Here is a 25,412-nt window from a genome sequence, read left to right as displayed (position 1 = left end):
CAGGAAGTTTTTAGTAGGTGAACACTCCTGATTGCTTCTCCTTGGTTATCCACAGCTCTCTAAAAGAACAGAGTTACTGCAGTCATGCACAGCTTCAAATAACTCTGTAATTCTGAATCTAGCATAGATGTTCAGCAGGGCCACTCTTGAAGCTCAAAGACCTCCCTTGCAAACCAACACCAAGAGACCACAGGAGGCATGTCCATCAGTCTTGCTTAAATTGTTAAGTGCCACTGAAATCACACAAGGCTTAATCTCACCCTTAAGCTTCTAGGGTCCTTAAGGTGATTACTAAAACAGAGGTTGAAAAAAAGGTGAGCTTTACTCAAGCATCTTTCTCAAGATAGGTAGATCATTACTCAGATCTCTTCAGCAGCTTAACCTTGGCAAAAAGACTTACGCTATTTAAAGAGTCAGGCATTCCTATCAGCAACCTTCTGAAAACTAGGCTTATCCTTACCTAGATGACATTTCCCAGTTCCTTGACTTTAAAACAATCTCTTTACCATTTCTTTTTGTCACTAACACCCTGCCAGGGCCATCAGCTCAGGAACTTTCCAGTTACTTCCCCCTTGTCTCTGTGCAGCAGCTCTAACTGTATGACTCCAAGTCCACAAAGCACTCTTTCACTGGAACTAGCAAGATTTCTCAGGTGAAATTATTTCTTTTTCCCTTATGAAAAATTATTCTCAACTAGGCACTGCTGTGCACTTCAGCTCAGGAGGGTAGTCCAGGTTGGATACTGGGAGAAATTTCTTCTAAGAAAGAGTGGCGAGTCATTGGAACAGGCTGCCCAGGGAGGTGGGAGACTCACCGTCCCTGGAAGCACTCAAGAACTGTGGAGATGAGGCACTGAGGAACGTGGTTAGTAGGTATGGTGGGGGTGGGTTGGTGGTTGGACTCAGTGAACTTAGTGACCTTTTCCAGCCTGGACAATTTGATGATCCTTAACCTGTATCATTACAGGGAGCCATTATTTATCCAGTGGAATTGCTGTGGAGATGTGGGAACAATGAGAGTATATCACTAACATCTTGGACTGCTCTCACTGTGCCAATTAACAGTTTCACAACACTGATGAAGACATTTTATGCTGAACCAGACACCCACAAAATGTATTCTCTTGCCCTCAAGTCAGAAAAGAGCTAATGTTGTCTGAGCAAGCCGCACTGTCACCCGATACACCAATAACCAAACCTCTCCTTTTTCTGCGCATAGATTGCAGCTGCTAGAACAGGGCACCCAGATCATCCTTCAGAGCAGGTTACAACCAAATTGTCCACATTTTCATCAATACTGTACGCACACAGGTGATGCTCCCTATCCTGTTTGTGCCTCAGTCTCCCAGCCACCCAGAGCCTAACTGCATTTGTGTATTACTTAACCACTGGATTTCTGTTATTTAGGCAGTTTTCATCTCCTCTGGATATTTATTTTCTTCTGCCTTAGACTCCACACACAGAGTAAGCATAACAAGCTGTCTTACAAAACGAACATCTTCTTCTGGTTAAACATGATCAGCCTCAGTTTCTCTGCTGGATCAGGGCCAGCATTTGTCGCTTGTTGCAAGATCAAGGCCTCCCACCAAGATTCCAAGAGCTTGTTTTATAAAGCCTTGCACTGCCATAGACAACCAATATGCAACAGCAATCTACAGCAGTGAGCAATGACTCCAGCTACCTAAATTCTACAGAACTCCAGAAGTTTCTGTGTTTGTAAGATGAGAACAGATTGCCAAAAAGGGTTAAAGCAGCTGTCCACGTGGCTCTCCTCAGCTCTCTGGAGTGTGGCAAAGTGTATTGTTTGGCGTAATCATGACACAGATCTGCATGTGTACGTCTTCAATAATTCATGTTGCAGCTTGTCTCACTGTGGGGACAGATGTCAGTGAAATCAGTGACAGCCGATCATGCTGATCCCTCACATAATCATGTGTGAGCTGATCCCGCAGTGACACTGAGCCTGGGGAGCACACCCAGCAGTGCTCCTGCAAGGATAAGAAGAGGTAGACCTATACATACAGAGGTGCAATACGGAGGTGTTAACAGCAATGCAGCAGCACTAGTACGAGGGTTTTTCATTTGTATTTGTTTCGTGGTGGTTCATACTTCAAAACGAACTAACCATTTCCCTCCGGTTTGCAGCGTGACTGAAGTGCTTTGATTCCCAAATAATATACCACTTCCCTTTGCATCTTTAACATTTCTCATTATAATAGTCTTAAATATTGCAGCAGACTAAAGAAGGCAGCATTATACCATTACAAAGCTCATCAGATACGATCTCTCAATAAGATAAAGCAATGCTGATGATTACAATCACTGGCTTCTTTTACCTGGTTTGAAAAATCCATTATTGTTGGACAAAATCCAAGTCATTCTCACTGTTAAGACAGGCTCTTGTCTGAATTGTTACAACTCCTTTGCTTTGATATTTAGAAGATTGATTTTGATTTATTATCAAAGTGCTTCTCTGAAATACACAAATACTCAGCTCAGTTTGGTTAGCTTTCTAACTAAGCATATTTATCTCTGCACACTTGATTGCTGTCTCCGTCTTTGGAGCAGTAATTGAGAAAATTTATAGCAGGTTTAATTGTGCATGTTATATCTTTCTAGCACTAGCAGAATTCAGACACAAAGGTATACAAGTAAAATAAGAATCTAATGCAGCGTTCACATCTTTGATTTCATGGAAGCATTTTAAAACTAACATCGAAATGTTTGTCTTACAACCACATATCAGAGAGTACGGCACCTATATACGTACCTGTGTGCATATAAGATTTCTGACAAGCAACACAAACAATGCAAGGACCAAAAAATTAAAACTCTAGCGACATCCCACAGGAAGGTCTGCACTACAAAATCCTATTCTCAGGTAGGCCACAGCAGAAATGCAACCACTGGGAAGCTCTGACAAAGCTGGATTTATACCAATTTTATCTGCAGAGTTGTCTTTGAACCACTTTCCTCTGTTACTCGTGTGTGCAGAGTATTCTCCCCAGTAGTGACAGCCCCAGCAGAAACCTCACAGAGGATCAGTGCATTGAAAAAAGGACATTAATTTCTCATTACACTGGGATCAGATTGTTTTCAAGGCAACGTCCTGACTGAGTCAAAGTATCTCATTAGAGCTGCCATGCATACTGTTGTTTAACATCATGTGCCATTTTTCCTTGGAAGGTGCATTTACATAAACATATCTAATCACAGCCCTGTAAAGAGACACAGTATAATAATTTATGACTTCTAGGTAATATGTCATATGAATCTTAACATATGGCATTACGCTGTATGATGGCAATCTTGGCTCTTCTAAGGGAACCTGGATAACATCCAGTGAGATGTGAACGAGCCAAATGCAATAGAAAACCGTATCAATGCTAATCCAGGTTTACACCTTTCATTCAGTGCTCCTAGCTTCCCACCAGATGGTTTTGCACAGAAGCATTAATGCTAGCAAATGCCAGAAATAATTGTGTAGACTCCTCCAGTTTTCAGACAAGCCATTTCTGGAGCCCTGAACATGAAAATGATCTTAATAAATGGCAGAAGTGATTCACAGGTGCCAGGGGTGGTTTTAATCCTTTAGAAGGAACTGTTGAAAAGTGATGTGAAGAACTTCATCAGTACAGGTCACAACCACTTTGTTCACTGGGAGAATTCAGGTCAGCTTCCTTACCTATTATGCAAAACACCTCTATCAACAGAAAACTTCATGGGAAGGGAAGAAAGTGCAGAAGGACTTGGCTCGGCACTCTGGCTGCTGCCATGCAGCTCTGTCCTACAGCCATGGAGCAGCACTGCCAGAGAAGCGCCACCAATGCCGGGCCGGACAGCACTGCTGCTCCACATGCACCGAGATGCAACACACTGGCTTTGCTATCATTACCTATACGTGAAGATAAGCATCAGTTCTGGAATCACGTGTTCATGCTCCACAGGAATCTGCTCAAATCACTGTACAACTGTCCTTTGTAGACACCCATAAGGGATTTCATTCCAAGTCCCTGACAATACCAAAATACTGCATCTGAGTATCACACACCCAACAGAATTAACTTAAGAATCCAGAAAGTAATATGGAACCGATGCCAAAATTTGATCACTATGGAAATGGTACACAGAAAGCTTTTTGTACCATCTTATGGATGCACAGACACCATGTATAGAAGTAACAGCTAGGAACGTGTTTGTTCAGGTGTGTGCATGAAGGTTCTCATTTCAACCTAGGCAGGTAAAGTGGGTATGTTGCTTCCAGAAGGTATTTAATTCAAAAAGTTACAGAAATCAGTATCTAGCCAACAGAAATTTAGCACTGCTGTTGAAATACGAAGTACAGAAAAAGTTACCTAATAGAGATAACAGTTCTAAGATGGAAATTATTTGTCTGGTTTTGCTGCTTAGGACTCTTGTGTACTTGGCTTTTTCTGGGTGTTCAGGTGGTAACTGCAACCCAAGTTTACTTCCCTATCTGTATTTAGACCCTTTACACAACAATACCTTCACTGCACAAATTGTGTCTCTCATCTCAAGATCCACCAGCACTAATAGTAACCTGTGTCGCTGGTGCACTTCTGAAGCTCTGGAGGTTTATGTGCTGCTGCCTGCACCCAGCTCCACTTCTAGCTCCATGCAAAGTAGCTCTCCTTGTATTTGCATTCACCTGATCTCAGGCAGAGGTTTGACTGGCTGCCAGAAATCCAGCACGTATCTCTCAGTACTGCCTTTCCTATCTCAGACAGCATCACTTCCGCTGTCCGTTTTAGTTCCCTTATATGTGAAATGCTCCTTGGAAGCTCCAAATTCAGCAGGAGTTTGACTTAAACGAATATAAACAAGGAAGTGCTTTGTCTCAGGCCACATGTGAAGCCTACACTTGCTTCAGAAGATGGCACCTGGTGTGCCCTCCATCTCTACAAACTATTAAGAATTGCAAAAATATAAGTGTCAAAACAAGAATATTCTCACTTGCTCGATACCATGTCATGTGCTTAGCTCCACAGAAGGCTCTCTTTGTCTGAGGTACCTAAAAATGGCATCTCCCCATCCTAAACGCTGCCTGCCATAGGGGACGTGACCCTTATGTGACACATACCAAAAGCACATATGTCAGCTTTTTCTTCCCTAAAAAAACCAAAAGCCCACTTTTTTTCCCCACAGCAGCACACTCCGTGAGCCAGCTGTCAAGGCGATGCAGTTTTAAGCTTCCTGCCTTCATGTACATTTTCAGAGCCGTTGAATAAAACAGCATATTGTTGATACTGTTCCAGAAATTTAAGGAATAGTAATAATAATAAAGATTTAACTTTTGCTGTTAGATCCCTGTTCTTTTGTAGTAGACATGGCTCCACCAGACAATGGCTTTGTTACAGCACATTTTATTCAGGGCTGAAGCTTTGAATATTCAGCAGGGCTCCAGGCTAGTGATTCTGTTGCAGCTAGGTTTCTTGTATTCCAGGAAGCCCTTGACAAAGGTCACAAACAATTTGCTCGTTCCTCTTATTAAAATAAAGATGGAAAGCATTGATGATAGCTCTGCCCAGCAGCTAACTTCATCATCTGTAGCGGTTCCAACATATGCTTGTGAGATAATGAAAAATATAGCATTAAATACAGTGGCAGATTGAATCTTGTTTCAGGGTAAATATAGTAAGTCATTTTTTTTTCCTCCTCATTTCCTCAGAACCTGTTTAGCATTAGACTGTTAATATCATCACTGATACATGACAAAACCATTGCATAATATACGGCATTCAAAGCCAGCCCCCCCATAAAAGTGAGCAATGACAAAGTATGAACATTACTCAAGCATTCATAATAATGAAGTGCTCCAAGCCAGCCCTCTTCCGGCATGTTTCCATCTGCAGACCTTCAGAGCACTTGGTTTCAGGTTGGTCCAGCCACCTCCGAATCCCCTTTTCTATGTCAGGTTCAGGTTCATGTCAAGAGTTATTTTCGGGTACTGCAGTTCTGCAGATGTCCTCAGCTTTGCAGGGGGCTGCTGCTGCGCTGTTTACTGTGATAACATTCCTCAACAAAAATAAAATTTGAGGTATGAGACAGACGATATATTTTTTTTTTTAAAGGAGTCTCAATTAGAAGACTAGAAGGTATTTTTCCAGGCTTCCTAGTATTTCCACATGAATCATATAAATTATATTTTCAATCAATAAAATACCCGTGGGGTGGGTTCTCATTCCTAGGCTCCTGCTCCATGATGACTGTGTAAAGCCACTGATGACCAACAAGTCCATATACAGTGTTGAACCAATGCACTGTTGCCTCTTACTCCAACAGTCATCTAAATGAACCCTTCCCAGCAGAACCTCTTCTTTTGTTTTCAAGTTATCCTTTTAGGTTTTTCCCAGACTTTTCATGAAATTAGGCAAACACAGAAACCACCAGAATTTTGCCACATTTCCAAGAAGAATTCTTTTGGAATACGGGTGTAGCACAAAAGTCTCTCAGCCAGTTAGAAAAATGTTCATGCAAAATTTATTGTCAGTATCACCAGTTATTTTTATTGCATGTGTGACCATAAGCTATTTGCAATACATAACTCATTTACAAGCTAAATTCTGCAGAAGAAACACCGAGCTGCATGCTGGTTTCAACACACACACTGCTTTTTTTCCATTATTAAAAGTGAAAAAAGGGTTTGGAGAGTATTGCTGCCCACTGCTCCATTTCACTTACTGAAAAGCTTTACAGCTTCCTCCATACTACCTGCACACTGAGCCTCATGCTCCTGGTACCAACATATGCTATGCTTCAAGTTTCACCCCCGAGGTAGACTAACAAATTTACTCTGGATCCAAGACTCTAGTAAATCCTTTTGGTACACCAAATGTGCTAGTACCATGGGAGATCTATTCCAAGAGGAAAAGGGCACAAAATAAAAGTCTTGCCTACATTATGCTAGAAAGACAAAGGCTGTAAAAGGTTTCTTTGTATCCACAAAGAAAGGATGCCATGATGCCTCCTATGATGCACCTGCTTTTTGAGTTAGAACTGATGCAAGCAGTTGATATCTCCATTCTCTATCAGCCACTATGGTACCGGAAAAGCAATGTCACCCTATCAACTGAATAATTCTGGTTTTGGTGCTCCATTGAGTTCACACCTGGAAGAAGCAAATGTCCAAATCTTGCTCCGCTTAAATTCTGGAAATTAAAGGTTAGGAGAAAGAACACAGTGCTCACTGCATAATGATGAGGTATGTGCAGGCTACGGGCACCTCAAAATGTTCACTTTTAGGGAATATCTACAGAACAGCAAGAAACTAATCAAGATTTTTTCAGTGGTACCACATTAACAGCAAGATTTGCAGAGTATCACTTCCTGGACGTAACTCCATTGCAGGAGAGCCCTGACAGCCTCATCCTGTGTTCCTCCCTGCTCCTCCCAAACACAGCCCTGTGTTTTTTTCCCCTATTACACCAGGTTGTTGCCCGAGGCATTACACGTGTGAAGTGATGAATGCCACAAATATATTTAACAGTGTTTTTCTGGAGAAGCGGTCAGGAAAAGGTGGGAAAGACTGTCACATTCTGTAGCCATAAAAATCCACAACCCAGTTCTTGTTCAACAACACACTCCTGGGCTTAATGCGATTGGGTCAGGAGCACAGAATCGCGTTACAGCAGCTGACATGCCAGCCCCACGTGCTCTGCAAACAACTTCCGCATGAATGGTTCAGCACCAGGTTAACCCAGCACATAACAAGTGGGTAATTCCTGCAGCTACTTCACATTTTCTCTATTTATAGAAAGACATACACTTTGGAGTCATTTCTGCCCATGCACAGATAAAGATTTCAGGTTTCTTATGAGATGCAAACTAAAAAGCAAAGCCACTCACATGTCTCATGCTGATGTTTTGAAAATCCTCCCTGCAGCTTGAATATTTTGTCCTGGGGCTCAGAATGCCTCTATTATGACCTCAGACATAATTTTCAGGCAGAAGGAGTCAGGTAAAGGAGAACAAGCAACAAGTCTACTTTATTTCTAGGAATACACACATACTGTACACTGACACTTGTCACTGATGGAAAAAATACCATGGTTAATTAAGTTAGAGGAAGGCATAAAGCTTATAAAGCAGCTGCCGTAAACTTTATGGTTGATAGCTGCATTCCCAAGAGCTTGGTACAAACTAGAGAGATTGGTAACTAACTTCTGAGAAGCAAAGACTCAAATCCCACCCAAGCTGCATACCAGTGAACAGTGTCAGCTTCGTGAACAGGGAAAGAAGTCTCTCCAAGTGTTTTAGCAAGCTGCAACAGAACCAACTTCCCTTAAAGTTAAACAAACAAACAAAAAAATCCAGTAAAACTTTGCTTACTGCTTGAACACCTTTGATTGGGCATTAATTCCTGTATATAAATACAGGTTGCATTTGGCCAAAACAGAGCCTGCTCAAAGCAGTGGTAGCTATTTCAGACAGTCACACTGAAGAAGGCAGTGCAGTGGGACAGAACAGAAGCACAGACAAACTCGTATTGGTTCCTGGCGTGCACATTCACTAAATAAGGAACACTGCAACTCACAGTCCCTGGGGTTCTCAGCATACACACGCAGATCCTGGAAAGGGCTGAGTTTCACTTGAGTAGCTTAATTAAATGCCTTACTCTGAAGCTACTGCTCCTTTTCCCCAGGAACTTTTTCATGTTATGTTCCATTCTGTCATGTCTCATGATATAAAAAACAGAAGGCAGGGAACCAAGTTAACCCATGCTTCTTGTTTTCTGCCTGCCTTCAAGGCCTTAAGCCTCAAAACTCAGCTGCATACAAGCTGCAGTAGTAGCTCCTACAGACTATTCAGTAGTACTTCTTTCCATTCACAGAAAACTCACCTTTAAGCATCAGGTACAGATTCTCCCTCCATTGAGCTTGAATCCAGCATTTTAAGTCTTCATGCTTCACCTTTCTTGCCAAAATTGTTCGCAATTTAAGCATCATTTATGAGGCCTGAGGAAGTGAGGGTGCTCAGCATTTTGTATTGTGTACATGTTCTTGGAAAACCAAAGCCAGACAGCACCTGCAGCAACCCCAGCACTTTTTGGGAGAGTTCAGGGCTTTCAGCCATGAGTTTTAAGGCCTCCAGTTGCCCCATGTGATCACCTCTGAGAGACCTGAATTATAAGAGAGCACATCTGTGTGGCAAGAACAGAATCCTTCAGCCTACAAAATCTACACCTGGAGGAGGAAGCCTAAAATAATAGGAAGAACCAAAGACAGATGAAGTCCGTCCTTTTTAAACTTTTCCATCTGTGTCACTGGCTCCATGGGCAATTAATGCTTCTTTAGTATAAATAAAATGTACAAATTTGTAAGAAAAGCAATTCCACTGAATGTTATATCTTCAGTGTTATCTGTTTAAGCCAGAACTGCCCACTCTGTTCCAAATGGGTCTTCATTCAATTATGATCAGAAGAAAAGAGGAGTTCTATATGCACACAACTAACAGGGGTGTCCATTATCCAGCACCAACTCTGGAGGCAAACCATACTACCAAAGCCTACGAAGTATGCTCTGAACAGCTTCTGAGACTTCTAGGAAGAAAAAAAAAGCTAAGAACAACATTCCTTACAGCATCATCTCTAAGAATTCATCCCATAAACAACTCCATTTAATCCAAATATTAGGGTTTAAAATAGCAGTCAGTTTATTAGTGTTTTTGAAATATCTTTTGAAAGGCTATTTCTTAAGTCCTGTATTTAATTTTCCTCTAGCAATGTTACAGCAAAAGTCTTCCTTCTATACTGTTTGAATACCTTTTATATAAGAAACAAGTTTGTTAGAGATGTACCTCTGTATCAAGTTCATATATATATAATATACATTTCCCACAATTTCAATTATCCTTGATATTACCAGCCTCATGTACCAATTTTGCTTCCCATCCAGATCATCAGAACATTATAAAATTAGCTCATACTTCAGCTGGAAAAACTAAGACTTGGTGAAGAAAGCAGTCTAGTCATCCATGTTGGAAGAGCCATTACAAGCACTTAAGTGCAAACAGCCAAGACATGGAAGAACTTTTCTAATACTCAATGGATCTTCAGTCTGAAAGCAATCATCCAGATTTGCTTGGAGACGTAAAAACAAGGCAGGACGAATGGCAATATCACAAGTCAGGGAGAAGACTATTTGGTACTCAGTTGAAAAATGGAACTTAATCATCAAAAATAGCTTTCTTTGATGAGGGAGGTGTCAAAACACTCACCTGATCTGGTTCAGCTGAGCAGTGCAGTCAGGTCAGTTTAAAGATCCCACATCAATGAGCTGACAACTTGCTTAAGACAGGGAATCTGCAGCTGGTAGAGCCAGCAGCAACACACCTGCTGCAGAGGAGTGCAGATCACTAAGGGCTGGGCTGCTTGCCTAAAGCTGGCTCCCCCTTCTCCTAGAGTTGTCCTCTAAACAAGTTGCTAAATATTTACACAAGCACTCACTGAAATAGACTGCTCTTCCTTTTGCCAGACAACTAATTGGAAGGAGAATGATACTAAGAAATACACAACTAAGTTACAAACTGACAATTTGGTTAAGTTCCAACTATAACCTTACCCTAGATATGCCAGAAGCTGTATATTTCAAACAGCTGCAGTAATTTTAACACTGCTAAGGGGGAGGAGGTATATGGATTTTGAACGCTCATTGGTGAAGATCTCCCAGAACAACTGTCCAGTTTCTCTAATTTTTGCTCTAAAAATATACTGCTGAGTACATTGACACAGACAGGCTCGAGCAGCGAGCCCTGGTGAACCTCACGAGGTTCAAGAAACCCAAGTGCAAGGTGTTGCACCTGGGTCACGAGAGAGATTTACACTGGACATAAGGAAGAGGGTTTATGTTTGTTTTGTTTTTTGTTGGGTTTTTTTGTATGTTTTGTTTTTTTATTTTTATTTTTTTTTTCCCCCCGCTCAAGAGGGTGATGAGGTACTAGGACAGGTTGCCCAGAGAAGTGGTGGATGCCCTGGAGGTATTCAAGGCCAGGCTGGACATGGCTCCGGGCAGCCTGGTCTAGTGGTTGGCGACCCTGCCCTCAGCAGGGTGGTTGAGACTAGATGATCTTTGAGGTCCTTTTCAACCCAGGCCATTCTATGATTCTGTGCCCCACCCCTGGAGACATTCACAGCCAGACTGCAGGAGCTCTAAGCACCTGATCTAGCTGTAGGGGTCCCTGCTCATTGCAGGGGAGTTGGACTGGATTAGCCTTTAAGGGTACCTTCCTACTCAAACAATTCTATGTTTTTATGACTTTTGCTTACCATCCTGTTCAAAGAATAATCCCAAGAGAACAAATTTAAAACACAAAATAGGACATCAGAAAGCCTACAGTCCCACCTAAAGCTATTAGAGGCCCGACTGATCCTTGCTATTCTTTGCAATGAATGTACTTAATACTATTTACATTTTTCATCCTTACACCTCCTGTTGGAAGCTTGAGATCAAGTTTTAAAACAAAATCAGAATCTGTCTTCCAAATTCCAGCAAATTCACTTGTGAGTAGCTCATACACTTTACTTTTTGTGCCCATTCTGCCTCTCAGATTAAACAACTTTTGGCCTGAACATACTCCTAGATAGCTCTCAGCACACAAGTTTAACCAGGCTGGTCCCTTCCTGCCTCATCTCACAAGATGGGCATTCCTGTCCCTTATTGTACTCATGTTTTCCTTACCCTGTCCCAGTTTGACATTGCCTTTACTGTGCCTTCTGCAATTCTTCCCTGCCTTTCTAAGAAAGAAAAGGGAGAAATTCAGGGAACTGGCCTTTGGCATTTTGATATACCTTTTTAGTGGTCTTCCTACTACCTTTGGAGGTACTTGGTACAATAAGACTGCATAATGAGACAAAGAGCTGTCTATGGGCTGACCACATAGAAGTCACATCTCAAATACAAGTAGCTCATTTTAGTTAAAACTCCTTAAGCTCAAGGGGTTAATCCAGACTCAGTCTACACTGACAACCTCAAGCCAAGAAATCTCTACCCTCCTTTCTCCCCTCTGCAGGAGCCTCAAGTAGTTAGGCTGGTGAAATGGAAGGCGATGAACTAAGCAAGAGCTACTATATAACCACACAATGATAATTAAGAGGATAATGTATTGTCAACTCCTACTTATGCATCCCTCATATCACACCTGGCAACTGACCTTGACACAACCTCAGAATTTGTTATTTCAAGTGCCTATTCTTGATGTTTCAATTCTTTTAAGCTACTGCTGCTAGTAACCAGGTATGTAATTTGCTATTTCCACCTGCTATGTCAATTGATTAATTACAGGCAAACATAAGGCTTATTTTCACGCTGAGAAGGAAAAAGATCCATATAAACTAATCCTTGTAATGTTTCCATTTCAAGCTTCTGCCCACCTTACACCTTCAGCTGGTGCTGAAGCTGGTTCAAAGCTTATCTTTGCTCTGGCCAAGGGGGAACAACTTTGCAGAAGGATTTTGAACTTGTAATTTTTGGATTTTGTGCAAAGATTTATTTCCTTTCCCTATTACAGTCTAACACAACAAATATTCCAGCAGGTACACAGGACCATACAGATGGTTACTGAAGTGAATGGACAGTCTTTCAAGGGCCAGTTGCAAAGTGACACCATCACTTTGTCATACCAGCTTCCCACTTAAAGCAGAGTTGGAAATTCTTAGTAAAGGAGCCTTCCGCAGATGGCAACATTTGCACATGATGTATATCACCTTTAGGGAACCTGAGAGGTTATACAGTGTTCACAGTCATCCCCGGCACTGCCATCCATCACATTATCAGCAAAGTGAGAAAGTTAAGAAGTATCCCTCTTTGGGGGTGTATCAGTGAAACTCTTTGTACTTGGCTGAGGGATAAGCTGAGCTACCTCACACTCCCCTCAGTCAACCAAGGGATCACTGGGACAAGCCCTGAAAGCAAGACCAGCATCCCCTGCCTGTAAGGGGAAGGCTTCATCACTGTCTTGCTTCAGTTATAAGTTTCACCTGTAGATCCCACTCATCTACCTTCCAAACAAGCCCATCCCTACAAGGGCAAGGCACACACCTTACTTAATCACTCCTATACAGATTCTTTCACCAAAATAACCTGAGAGGCTGAGCAAGAGCCATTTTCTGACTCCAGGACTTATGTGCTATTCAGACATCCACAGGAAATCCTGAAGCAGTGGGATGTTTGGGAATCAGCTGCAATTCATCCAGAACCTCCTGAGTGAAAAAAGCAAGCTAGAGTTTCCAAACATGTCAGCAGAAGGGATCCCAAGTAATAGGAAACATAAAAGGAGAAAACCTTAGCAAGGTTGGTAGTGTAGCAAATCTCATCATATGCTAGCACTGTAATAAGTATTCCGTAAGGCTAAACACTGCTATGTGGCATTATAAATAAGTGAAGTCAGAAGGATTAGGCTGAATGTACATTAAAAATGGGGAATGAAGAAAATATGAACTGTATGCTAACAGGTAATGCAGCTGATAGAAGAAGCCTTAAAGAGGAAGAAGAGGCCATCAACGAATACTAAGAGAGAGAATGCAACTTGACAAGGAACAAGATCAAGCAGGCCTGCAGCAGAAAGACCTTAAAGGCCTAACTTCATCTGTGAAAACATAATTGTTCACACATTACTGGGAATTTCTTTTCCCCTTTTCTGCATTTCATACAAATACAAGTGCATTCCTACCTCTGAACAGTTCCACATGCTGCAGCCACTGGAACAGCAAATACTATTCCACCATTACAGTATTACAAACCAGTAGTCTGGCTGCACACCTCCTACCTTTCATGACTGCATCCATGCCCAAGTATTTCAAGTGAAAGTTTCCAATTTATTGACTCTGAATTCATTAATCCCCTGCAACCTGCAGTGGAATGCATCACACCTTGACAAGCAAATTATGGCCCAATGTATCACTTTAAATGCTTACATCTGCTGTCAAACAGCTTGTGTGTATAAAACACCACATGCTCAAAAGATGACTCTTAGGAACTTACCGTTTCTTTATGGTCAGCATTACAGCAAGGAGCAGGGAGAGCCACTAAAGAGCACCACAATGACACGGTTACATTTACATTAACTGTTGCTTTGTGCTATTGCTGTGTCAGCATCACATCTCCCCGAGGTCGGAGAAGCAAGGTCATATCTGTATCTATAGAGCACGCTCTTATATCAGATATCCTCACTGAAAAACAATTCTTTCTTACACACTGTAAGAATCAGAAGGACCAACACAACGGAAAAGGCATTACAAAAGAGATGGAAGAACTGGCATGACAGCACAGTGCTACAAGGGAAGGCAAGTAGATCGCTCACCCATATCAGAAGATTCTGGGTTTGCAGGGAAAGCTTCCACCAAGGAGGGATCTCCAGAAAGAGATCCTTCCTCAGTGGCAGTCAGCCCTTAAATGAGGCCTAAGAGCAGTGGAGCCAGGCTCCACCCCTTCCAGTCACACAGTGAATTGCCTTCACCTGTGCTTCCAGGGCTGACTGGGTCTTTCCTCCAGGTGCTCAATCAGTGGTTCAGGCTGGGAGTCAGTAGTTTCTATACACACACAGAAGTACAGTTTTGTATTAAAAAGATGGATGCTTCCAGAAAAGATTTTTCCACAGTTGTCTTCCTAGCTAATAAAATCATTCTGAAGGAAGAAGTTGGCAGTGCATTTGTTGCATACAACAGCTCCTATAAGCAAGTCAAAAGCCATAAACACACATGCCTGCATATAACACAATCAGACCCACAAACTACCTGTAGCATGGAAAAGATCTTCCATCAGACAGTAGGGTCCCTGTTCCATTGTGAAGTCCAACCATTCTTGACCCTGCTCACCTGACTAGTTCAAAGGTGGTCTTACAACTAGAGAATAGAAAACAGAATGCCCCTTACCACACCATAGTCAGCACACAGAATAGACAGGTTAAAAAGCCAGCTAAACTCACTTTACTCCCTTACTCCCATAAATCTGCCTATCTTAACACAACGGGATTTACCCCTCAGTTGGCCTTCAGGCAATGACCTCTTGTTGTAGTAGAGCACAATCTCTTCCACCTCCTTGTTCTTCCCTCCCTCCTCCCACACAGCCCATGAGTAAAAAAAAATAATAATCTTTCTGTTCCTCCTGCGAGCATGTGTTTATCTCTTTATTTTTAAATGTTATGGCTTCCCAACATCTGTCTCTGTGTGGCATAATCTTACTGATGAAATATTTCATGTTTTCCTTGAGCCCTTGTCAATATGTCTCTGTGTTATCAGCTTAGCAGATGGAGACACAGAACGAATAACCTCAGCTTACCTGGGTGATTTCTTGGTAAGTAAATACTTACTGTACTCCAGGACAAGAATCACAGCAATTTCAGTAATGCAACATGATTTCTCTCTGTAGCAGACTATATTCTCTCCTTGTATGTCAAGCATGCTTATTTCTCCATAATTTTCCCCTTGGATTCTCTAAGTTCTCACTGAACTGCAGCACTTCCAACCTCATTTCATACAAGTTGGAAAAAAACTAGGGGCAACACCAAGGCCACTGGGAAAGCCAGCAGCACAGTGAGGAGGAAACAAAGCCTGTTTTCCCATACTACATCCTACTGTTACTATGTATACACATCATCCTCAGCCAGACAACTACTGTAATGCCTTTTTTCACTAGGGAAACTGACTGGCACGCTCTTGCTGCTCCATTAGATCACCCACTGAATGAATTGTACCATCTGGAATAACAGTAGTCCCGTGACTAGACCACTGTACTCTATTAATACTGCTGCCTTAGATTAAAATCCACAGCCTTGTTATATCCAGAGTGTGAACCCCATGAGGAGCCTACATGAGATTTCAGAGATACCTGAACAATCTTCCAAGGCTAACATGGACTTTGTCCCCCAGTCAACTTAGAGGCAGTTATTAAATTTGTGGGGGGGGCAAGCTCTGCATTTTCATCATACACACCGAAAATCTTTTCCTGCTGAATTTCAGAATCTCTCCCCTAATAACTCCTGACCATTTTCATTCCCTGATTGTCTTTTTCCTCTGCTACTTGCTAACACATCCAAATCTTTTCACATTTCCAATTCGATCCCTACTTTGGTGTTCTTGAGATGCAAAAAGATACTTTGGTCTAAATGTATTTCCAACCAGGAAGAAATTTTATTTGCTCCCAAGACATTATGCATTACGAGTCATGCCACGTTACTGATTTTCAGAAGCCATACTCCTCTGCTAACAACTGCCAGCGCCAACTTGCTTTGTTTGTTTACACTGTTTTCTTACTTCTGGTGTTGTTGCTCAGAGACAAGTGCATTCACATGCCTGGTCTGCTCCTTGATGCTCCACTTTAAGCATCAGCAGTATCAGTCACTCGAGATTTACGTGCTTAAAGAAACACCATTGAAATGAATTGTCTCTGACTTCCAGCCTGCCAAGAAGCTGTACAACACACATTTCCTATGTTGAAACTCACTGGAATAATCTAACACTAGTGAGCTTGGTGAGTGCTCTACCAGTGACATTCCAAACTAGGACTTCCTGCCTCATACATTAGATGTGCAAAAGTATCTTTGTGCTCAGGGAAAGATGCTTGGTTATTTGGATATTTTAGATGACCAGAAACACCAAAAGGAAGTGCAGGAAATTAGTCCTTTGCTTTTTAAAGGATGCTACAATGGTTGGTTAGTCAAGCAGACTTGCATATTTAGCTTTCTCACACACATCTGAGAAATCTCAGCTTAAATGCTCAAACAACTCACTGCAAGCCATACTTAAAATTCTTCAGCTGTTACTAAGAAACAATTCCACAAACCCAGAGGCAGATCTTCTACAAGACAAAACCTCTGTTCTTTCTGTCAGCAATCACAAAACATCAATAAAGCCAAACTGAACACCAAACCATCACCTTTCCCCACTTGCACTTTCATATTCATTAGGTTCCTCTCTTCCCAATTTGAACTAAGAACTTCCAGTGTTCATACAGAGCAAAGAGGCTTCCTTAAGACTTCTCATCATTAACAAGTTCAGTCTCCAGAAGCCCTTCAGATTTTGCATTGATCCTCCAATGCAACACTTGACCCTGACATCAGATACCAACAGAATCCCTATATTTGAAAATAAAAGGAGTCATCTGAATAGGTTTTGCCCCAGTCACCATCCAGTCAACCATACTGGATGATTCCTTTTCTTTGACTTGCACTCAACACAGTAATAAAATATGAGTAAAGTGGAATAGAGAAGGTACACTTAGCAAGTGTACCAACCATCTTATCTTCAACCACCCATCAGCTTTATACTATGTCCTCTTCATGCCATGCCTGCAAGCAAAGGGAGATCGAAGCAGGAGCAAATGCAAACAGGAGAGTACCCACGACATTGCTTGGGAGACACGTTTCTTTTAGAAGAGCTCTTTGGCAGTGCTGCTAAGGAGTTACAGGAACTGTAGAATAAGCAAGAACTGAGCCCAAATATCGAATAGCTCAGCCTAACACATTAGAGAATTATGACTGAACTGAATGGTTCGCTGTTCGGGGCGGGGGGGTGGGGGGAGAGGTTTTTTATTTATTTGGTTTATAATCCTATCTGAATAAAGGTAAACACATAGGGATTATAAATGAAATAAATCTGAAGCAGAATAGAATGGGGGTGGTAGAAAAAAAAATCTCAAGAGGGTCAGGAGATAATGAAGATTATACCTCAATATTGGGATTATGATGTTAGTTCTTTATTTCAATAAAACTGGATAGAGATCTTTTATATCAGGGACAGAGCTTAGCTGTAAGGACAAAGTAATCTTCTGGGAATTATGCATACAGGCTCGACATCATTTTTATTGGATGGCTGATGAACTGGAAAACTCCAGGATAGCCTGGTTTTAATTTGTAATCTTAATTTTCATATAAATCGGCACGGTTGGAGGAAGGGGGGCAGATGCAGAGGGAATCTGATGCTGTGCTAATATTGCAGCATTAAGACAGCACATGCATTAAGGCTACAACTGTAACTCATCTAGCATCTGATCCTGTCTTTTGGTCTATCCATCTGTCTCCCATCTTTGCATCTATCTATTGTTTCTAAAAACCCCTCAACCACCCCAGAGCAGAAAGGACAACTTTACTGTAGTGCTATATCCACCAAGAACCATCTACAAACATCAAGCTGCTCATTAGGATGCAGCAGTATGAAAAAAAAGATTCAGAGTCCCTTGTTTAATGATCAACTTTATCTTGACCTCTTCGTTTGAAATAATAATGGGATCATCTACACAGAGTATAGGGTCAGACAAACATAGGTCCTAAACCTTATTTTTGGCACATGGGTAGTGCAGTTACACCAGTGAAAAAGAATCTGGCCCCTACACATAGCATTTAGTCCGATTTAATTCACTAATTCGCTAAAAGTCATGTCAACTCTGCTTTTGTCCTGTAGCAGTAAGAAGCTCCATCTCTATCACCTCCCTTTCGGGGTGGGAGGGGGAAATTTTATGTTTTAAACATGGATGCAAGATGGAATTGAGCAGTGCCTTGATGAAAGAAAAGCATACTGGCCTTCAGAATGGTTTTGTCACATGGGATTCATGTACACAGCAAAGCATTGCTTAAATAAGAAACAGTCCCAAACTGTACAATCATCAGATGTGAGTAATCACCCCTAGTTGACATATTTTATCAGTAATTCTCACTTGAATAAGAAGAGCATAGAAAGAGCCATGCTTATGTTGCCTTTCAGCCTCCCATAATATCCCTCTGCCTCATGATCAGCAACAGAATATGCAGCACTGATACAACAGCTGCTTTCATAAAGGTGCAATGATGGAAGAAGCTCCCAGAATTCCTTCACAGCAAGATTTCCATGGGGAAAATTGAAATGCCAAAGAGATATATATTTACCTATGCGAATTCTAGCCTTTAAAACATGAACTATCGTATTGGTGCTGAGAGGGAGAAGAAAAAAAAAAGATGCAAACTTTTCATTCCATTTTCAAAATATACAGCTATTGTAAAACACAGAATGGGCAAAGCTATTTTTTTTTTTTTTAATCTGTATGGTACCAAAATGGCTAAAGAGAATGACAGAAGAGAATCTGATCCACTCAGACAATCTCAAGTGTAAAATTATTTTATTTGTCTGACATGCCTTAAATCTATTTCTACTTCTCCTTTTGTTTCTGAGAAGGCTTTGTGTCTGGCTGGCAGAAACACTGCACAAGCTTACGACAAAGCTCACTTCTTCCTCTGATTCTTTGCCCTCCAGTCCCAACCACATCCACTGCCCCCAGTTCTTTCCCCACTTCAGCCCTCCACTCTGGAGCAGCCAACAGGTCGCTGGGAGGACTGCACATGAGCAGCATTCACAGCAGCACAGTGAATCATCAGTAAACCTGGACAGGCTACTGAAAACCATGCCAGATCATAGCTCTATCCTCTATTTTGATAAACTGCCATGCAATGACATCTTATTTTGGACTTGCAAAAAGCCTCCAAGTTCCCAACAAGACCTTCCAGGAGAATTAAGCAGTTGTGCACAGACATTTTGGCTGCAAGTTAGACAGAGGAGAAAAGGGAGGGGCTGGGTAGAGATTAGGATCAAATGGTCAATTAATATAATGGCAGAAGATTAACAAGGAGGTGCCCCAAGATGCTAAAACCAAGGTTATTTACAGTTGTTAGTCATGATTTAGGAAAGAAGCTGAGAAATGAGGTGATGACCTGTGCAGATAATACCAAATCATTTGGATTAGTAAAATCTAGATAAGACTGTGGAACACAGAAAAGATAAATAAGAGACGGAAACATTTCAGCAATAAAAAAAGAAAGGTAATGAGCACTGGAACAAATAATGGGAACAGCCCCATGCCAAGTTCTAGGCAGAGACTACTGCAAATGTGAAAAGCCAGTCTGCTATTTTGGATAGTTGGATAAAACACTTGCTGTTGCAGGAGACAATCTTATCAGTGCAGATAAAAGAAAACAGAAAAGTATACTAAAAGTACTTAGGTATGGAAGCTGTTCTATATGTGGAGCCACATACGCACGCTTTAAACAATCACAGGTTTGCTGAAAAGGGCTTGGATCACCTTTTTCCTGTAATTAGACTGTCATTTACAGAATTCTGACCAAATAAATTGAACGCTTTGTACAAGAGGAAGATGACACTCACTAAAACCATAAGGGAACCCTATCAAAATTCAAGATCAAAATCTCTTTTCATACTTCCTATTGCTTATCCCTCAAACTCATTGTACTCAACATTGGTATTTTTGAAAATAAAATTAGGACAATTGCACATTATTATTCTATCAGTTGCCATTAGCAAGACTTAATGTTTACAAATAGCTTTGTATATACCATCATGCATCCAAGACACTTGTGCTGTTTATTACTCATCTTCTATCAGTCCATTCTAGGATCCTTTATTTCCTTCGGAATATTCATTCTGCTCACTATCAGCAAGATGATACAGGACTACCATATAACTCAGTATAATATTCCTATGCTTCTGCTGTATTACTTCATGAATGCACACAATATATGAAACCTTAGAGGCATTCATTTTATCACCTTGCCGTATACAGATGTCCATGGATCACTGGTGATGCTAAATCAACAAGTTAAAAAGCAGGCCTTTATAGAACAAGTTAAGACTTACTAAGAAAACTAACTCCTGGCTACGCTGTTAGTGCTTGATCTCACTGGCCTATCACATTATGTCAGCTGTAACCAGCACCTGTAATACATCATCAGTGACATCCAAGAGTTTGAGCACATCCTTCAGCAAGGCAACAAACCAAGCACCAGCACAAAGCCCAGGAGTCCCCTGGGGACTGATGGTACACTGGTTGGGAGAGTAGAAGTGTGGCTTCTCCAGGTTGCACAAACTCCTCTTGCAATCAAGAAGTTTGTCTCAGCTTCATGAAATTCTTCAGAAATAGTTCAAGGGGAAACAGACCTTCCATTTGTACAGTTCTGGAAAGACATTGCAAGAGTTGCAAGAATCCACATAGATGAATTAATGCATGTCATCTATGATGCCAAGTTACAAGTCCATGGGCAGGCCCCTTGACATAAGCTGAGAACTGCATGTTTCTCTCTAGAACTGCAATATTTCACAGCACGTATGCACAGTACTCTGCAAATATGGAAGTGCTCTCCATGGCCAATCCTGCCAGAGATTTCAACCATTCAGAGAACACAAAAACCAAGAGGGCTCAAAGACACCCGAGTGAGACACCTGGACAGTAAAAACAGTTGAATGCAAGCAGAGAAGCCACAATCATGCCTCACAAACAATAACAGCTGGTTGTTTTGTCTGATTAAGCAATGCTCAGTTAAGCTTCTATATCAGAACGAGACACGCTATGGAGTCACACAAAACCCATACCACAAAACTCTCACGTATCACATCAGCTACTTTTTTTTTTACCTTATCTGCTAGCCATCCAACTGCAATAACTACAACACTCTGAAAAGAGACATCATATGAACAGCAAGGCCACTTTTCACAGGCATGAACAAGCCTCATCTCTACACTTGCTTTCAACCAAACTATCTCTGTAAATAGAAGATGGAGTACGAACATAGTTGAACACAGACTAGCAAGCTGCCTGTGTGTCACAGAGGAGCTTTTATGTGCACACACACCCCCAGATATAAAAGACAAAGTTTTATGACAATTCTGAACATCAAAAAAAAAAACGAAGAGGAGCTTAACTGAGCTTCTTTACAGTACTCTCAATGCAATACTAGGCAAAAAAACTTGTTCAGTTTTGTGTTCCCATGCTACAAACAGTGGCAACATACTTTAAGTCTCTACCTATATTTCTGCCAACACTGTCTTTCTTGTTGCTTCTACAGCATCCAGTTCACTGTACAGCCTTCTACAGATTTCATTAGGCTTAAGCAGTGTTTCTATTAAGTCAGCAATGACCAAGAAATTACAAATGAACACTTCTCTTGCCAAATCTATGACACTGCATGATTTACTGCCCATGGCTAACAGCATAGCACAGATATGGTTACCTTGAAGGTTTCATCTCTTTCTACTTCTAGCTACTATAGCCTTCTGCCATAGAATCATAAGCTACTATAGCCTTCTGTCATAGAATCATAATATGCCACATTGTCTCACTTACAAAAGCAGCCCAAATTACAGAGCCCCACTAGCTGTCTCTTCCTGGTATTATTTCCTGTTAAGTTCCCATCAAGAGCAAGTAGAAGCAACTAAAAGCTCCTTTGGGTTCCAGCTGTCATCTTCCCTCCTTATGCCATCTTTTCTTGCAATTCGGGCTTGTTCATTCCAAATGCGCTTAGTTAAAAGCTTTTCTTTTGGCTCTCAAGGCAAAGACTTGAGTACTAAGTAGCTTTCCCACTGTTCCTCCCTAATCTTCCTATTTATCAACCTGGAGATTCCTCAGCTTTGCTAATCTTTCCTGAGAGCATACAATACTGATAGTGATTTCCCAAGCAAGAGAGCTAAACTGCTTCATTATTGCCATTTGGAAATTCTGGCCTTATTTTGCATACAGAGCTCCAATTCAGCCAGGACTACACCATTTGACACAACACATAGCTGCAAGACGCCCATCAACTTCCATTCTCTTCTCACATATTTCATGGGACCTTTTTTCTCCCCACAACATGGAAAGATTCCTTCCTATTTCCCTTGATGGTTGGACTAGGTGATCTTAGTGGTCTTCTCCAGCTTTAATGATTCTATGATTCAGCTTCCACAAGAAGACCACTTCATGCGTGGTTGACGTCACTATCCAGACAATGTCTGTGAGATGTGAGTCATTATGGGAAAGCCACCCACTAGTTCCCATCTTCTCAAAGAGCCAACCACCACATAATTCACCTTTCTTACAGCTAAACAGTGATTTGACCTTGAAGGCAGGGCTACCCTTTGTTCTGGTTACAAAGAATTCCTCCCTGAACAAGGCTGGACCTTTCATTGGTCTTAAACTACATAGATCTGCACTACTGCTTCTCTTCCTGCTCAGAGATGGGGCAGAGAAAAGAATAAAGACTTTTGATAAAGATTTTTTTTAAAGTTGTTTTTTTCTTATGTGTAAAGACATGCATATGGTTGTCCAAATACCTCTGTACTAGGTTGAAGACAACTTTGTGTTCAATATGGATAGTTATGTTTTAAGATACATAGAAGAACATATGTATATAAGATCATATATAGGTACTGCACAGCATATTTGTCTTCTTGAAGTACTCCTTCTACCTAAGCGCACTCCAAGCTACAATCTCAACTGTCCTGCAGGGCAGGCAGCCAGGCATTTGCACACCTTGACCCCCAGAGAACCTTTCAGTGGTATCCAATAGGGCCCCTCATCCCATCTGCTGTTTATATGTGGTTTAAGAACTGAATTTCCTGAATCTTTGCACCAAGGTGAAATAAATGAAGTGGCCTGCAAGAACTCAGCTCTTTTTGGTACTGTTTGCTGAACCTGATGAAGCTCAGGCCTCTACCAAGAGTTTTCTATTCCATATTGGACGCAGTAAAACCTGAGGCAGCTGATCCCATCCTCAACAAAACTACATATACATATTGATTCAGTATTGCTGCCTTATGATATTCAAAGAGGATGAATAAGGATCTGTTTGCTGTCAAGCATTCAGTTTAAAAGGAAACTTTCTTACTGAATAGAATTTGCAAACTATGAATCAGAAATAGTAATAAATAATACCTTTTGTATTTCCTAATTTCTCTGCTCTGTTAGCATACTGCCAGTTCATTTTTTTTTTAGTTTCTTCCAAGCGAGGAGAGGCGCAGACAGCTAGGAGAGTTTAAACACCCACCCAGTCTTCATACAGTATCTTTTTAATCAAGAATCACAGGTTAATCCTAGATTTCAAAATATAATAACCATAGAACATCTTATAAACTACAGTCATTCTAGAACTGGACATGAAAATATCTAATCCTGTAAAACTACAGAGATTTCTGATCAAAGTATAGCAGGTAAATCAAACCTGAAATGAAAGGATTAGGAAAGGTTACTGTAATATCCTTTTCTGTTAAGTAAGATAGAAGCAGATTTCTCTGAATCTTGCCCTGTAATTCCCATCTGGAAAAGCAGCATTGTGGGAATGAATAGGTTTGAAGAATGTCTTTTATGACATCTGTAAAGTAAAATACAGCAATCAGAGCTCATCGTAATCCTTCATCCAGCTGCAGGTAGTTCACAGGCTATTGCAGTAGCACTGATCAAAAAACAATACTTGGGATAGCTGAACAGATTTAGTAAAATTGTGCTATTCCCTCAAACCAATACTAATGCACATCACTGCACGCTGACATTATCACCTGAGGCACCTTGTGGACCAGTACCAGAATATTAATGGGCTGCTGCTGAGATGCCCAAAGGCCCAACAACACTTCATCTTTTTCATGGGGAGGGAAGCTTGTTTAGGAAACATTCACACAAAACCATCTCATTTTGCTAGCTCCCACTGGAATTTATCATGGATAAAATCTAGACAGCCACCAACCTACCTTTAAAGCATCAAAAGACTACAAAATCTTAAGGTCTCTTTTTTTTCAAAAGAAGATGAACCTCCCCCCTGCCCCCCCAAAGCCAAAATAACACCTTTTAGTCCCTTCATCAGGATCTGGAGCATCCAGATTTACTGCATCCATATTTTCACCCCATCTATGTTCTAACATCTATACTTGTATTCCTGAATAGATTCCTGAATATAGATTCCTGAACTTACTCCTGAAACCAGCTAAAGAAAGAAATGTCTCCACAGAATGTTATCACATATTTTCTCCCTTATCTGTAATTACTTCTCTGCTTCCCCTTATTTCCAGGGTGCAGAGAAGAACGAACCCACACAGCCCGTAACAATGACCCAATGTGCCAAGAAAAGGAAAAGCTGCCTACTGCTCCACTGACAAGTAAAGATGAGCCTCCTCTTCAGCTGCGTGTTTGGAAGATTTTCATCCATGCTAATACTTCTTCTGAACTTTCACACTACAGTTTTAGAAGTGATGGGATCCATTCTGTGCCAAGAAAAACCCAGAATTTTTTTAAACAAGGATATTTTTAACCATGTGCAAACTACGAAACAATGCACTATCATCGTACTGAAAGATAAACAAAGAAAAATTAAGACGTACACAAGTTTAAATTTCCAAAGGTTCAATTGCAATAGCCAACACTACAACAGATCAGTGTTGCATTGTCAACAAGGATGAGCATATTCACCAACTTCAGCACAGTTATGCAAATCCCAGGGTTGCCACAATGGTTGACCATTGGGAATACCACAATGCTTGGTGTTGTTCCTCCCTCTCTCACATAAGTCCTGCTTCCTCAAGTCACATAACAGAAACAGAACTTACATTTCTGTTCCTTTTTTTTTTTTTTTAAACATTTAACATTCCTAGATGTCTGAAGTTCAGGTAAGAGCTAC

At 41.1% G+C, this 25,412-nt stretch overlaps 1 long non-coding RNA gene across 29 annotated transcripts in view; it reads right to left on the bottom strand.

The window, feature by feature from the left end:
* Nucleotides 1-25,412, bottom strand: part of LOC110397876 — a 295,332-nt gene that overhangs the window by 199,370 nt on the left and 70,550 nt on the right. The window contains exon 14 of one of the 29 annotated variants that reach the window (XR_002438042.1): nucleotides 5,374-6,035. The exons of the other annotated variants lie outside the window; for them this stretch is intronic. This is a non-coding gene — a long non-coding RNA (uncharacterized LOC110397876). Of the gene's footprint in view, nucleotides 1-5,373; nucleotides 6,036-25,412 lie in introns of those variants that run through there. 29 annotated transcript variants of the gene reach the window in all.

Source organism: Numida meleagris, chromosome 4 (assembly GCF_002078875.1).
Source record: "Numida meleagris isolate 19003 breed g44 Domestic line chromosome 4, NumMel1.0, whole genome shotgun sequence".
In the NCBI taxonomy this organism is placed as follows: Eukaryota; Metazoa; Chordata; class Aves; order Galliformes; family Numididae; genus Numida; species Numida meleagris.
This window is presented reverse-complemented; position numbering and strand designations above follow the sequence as displayed.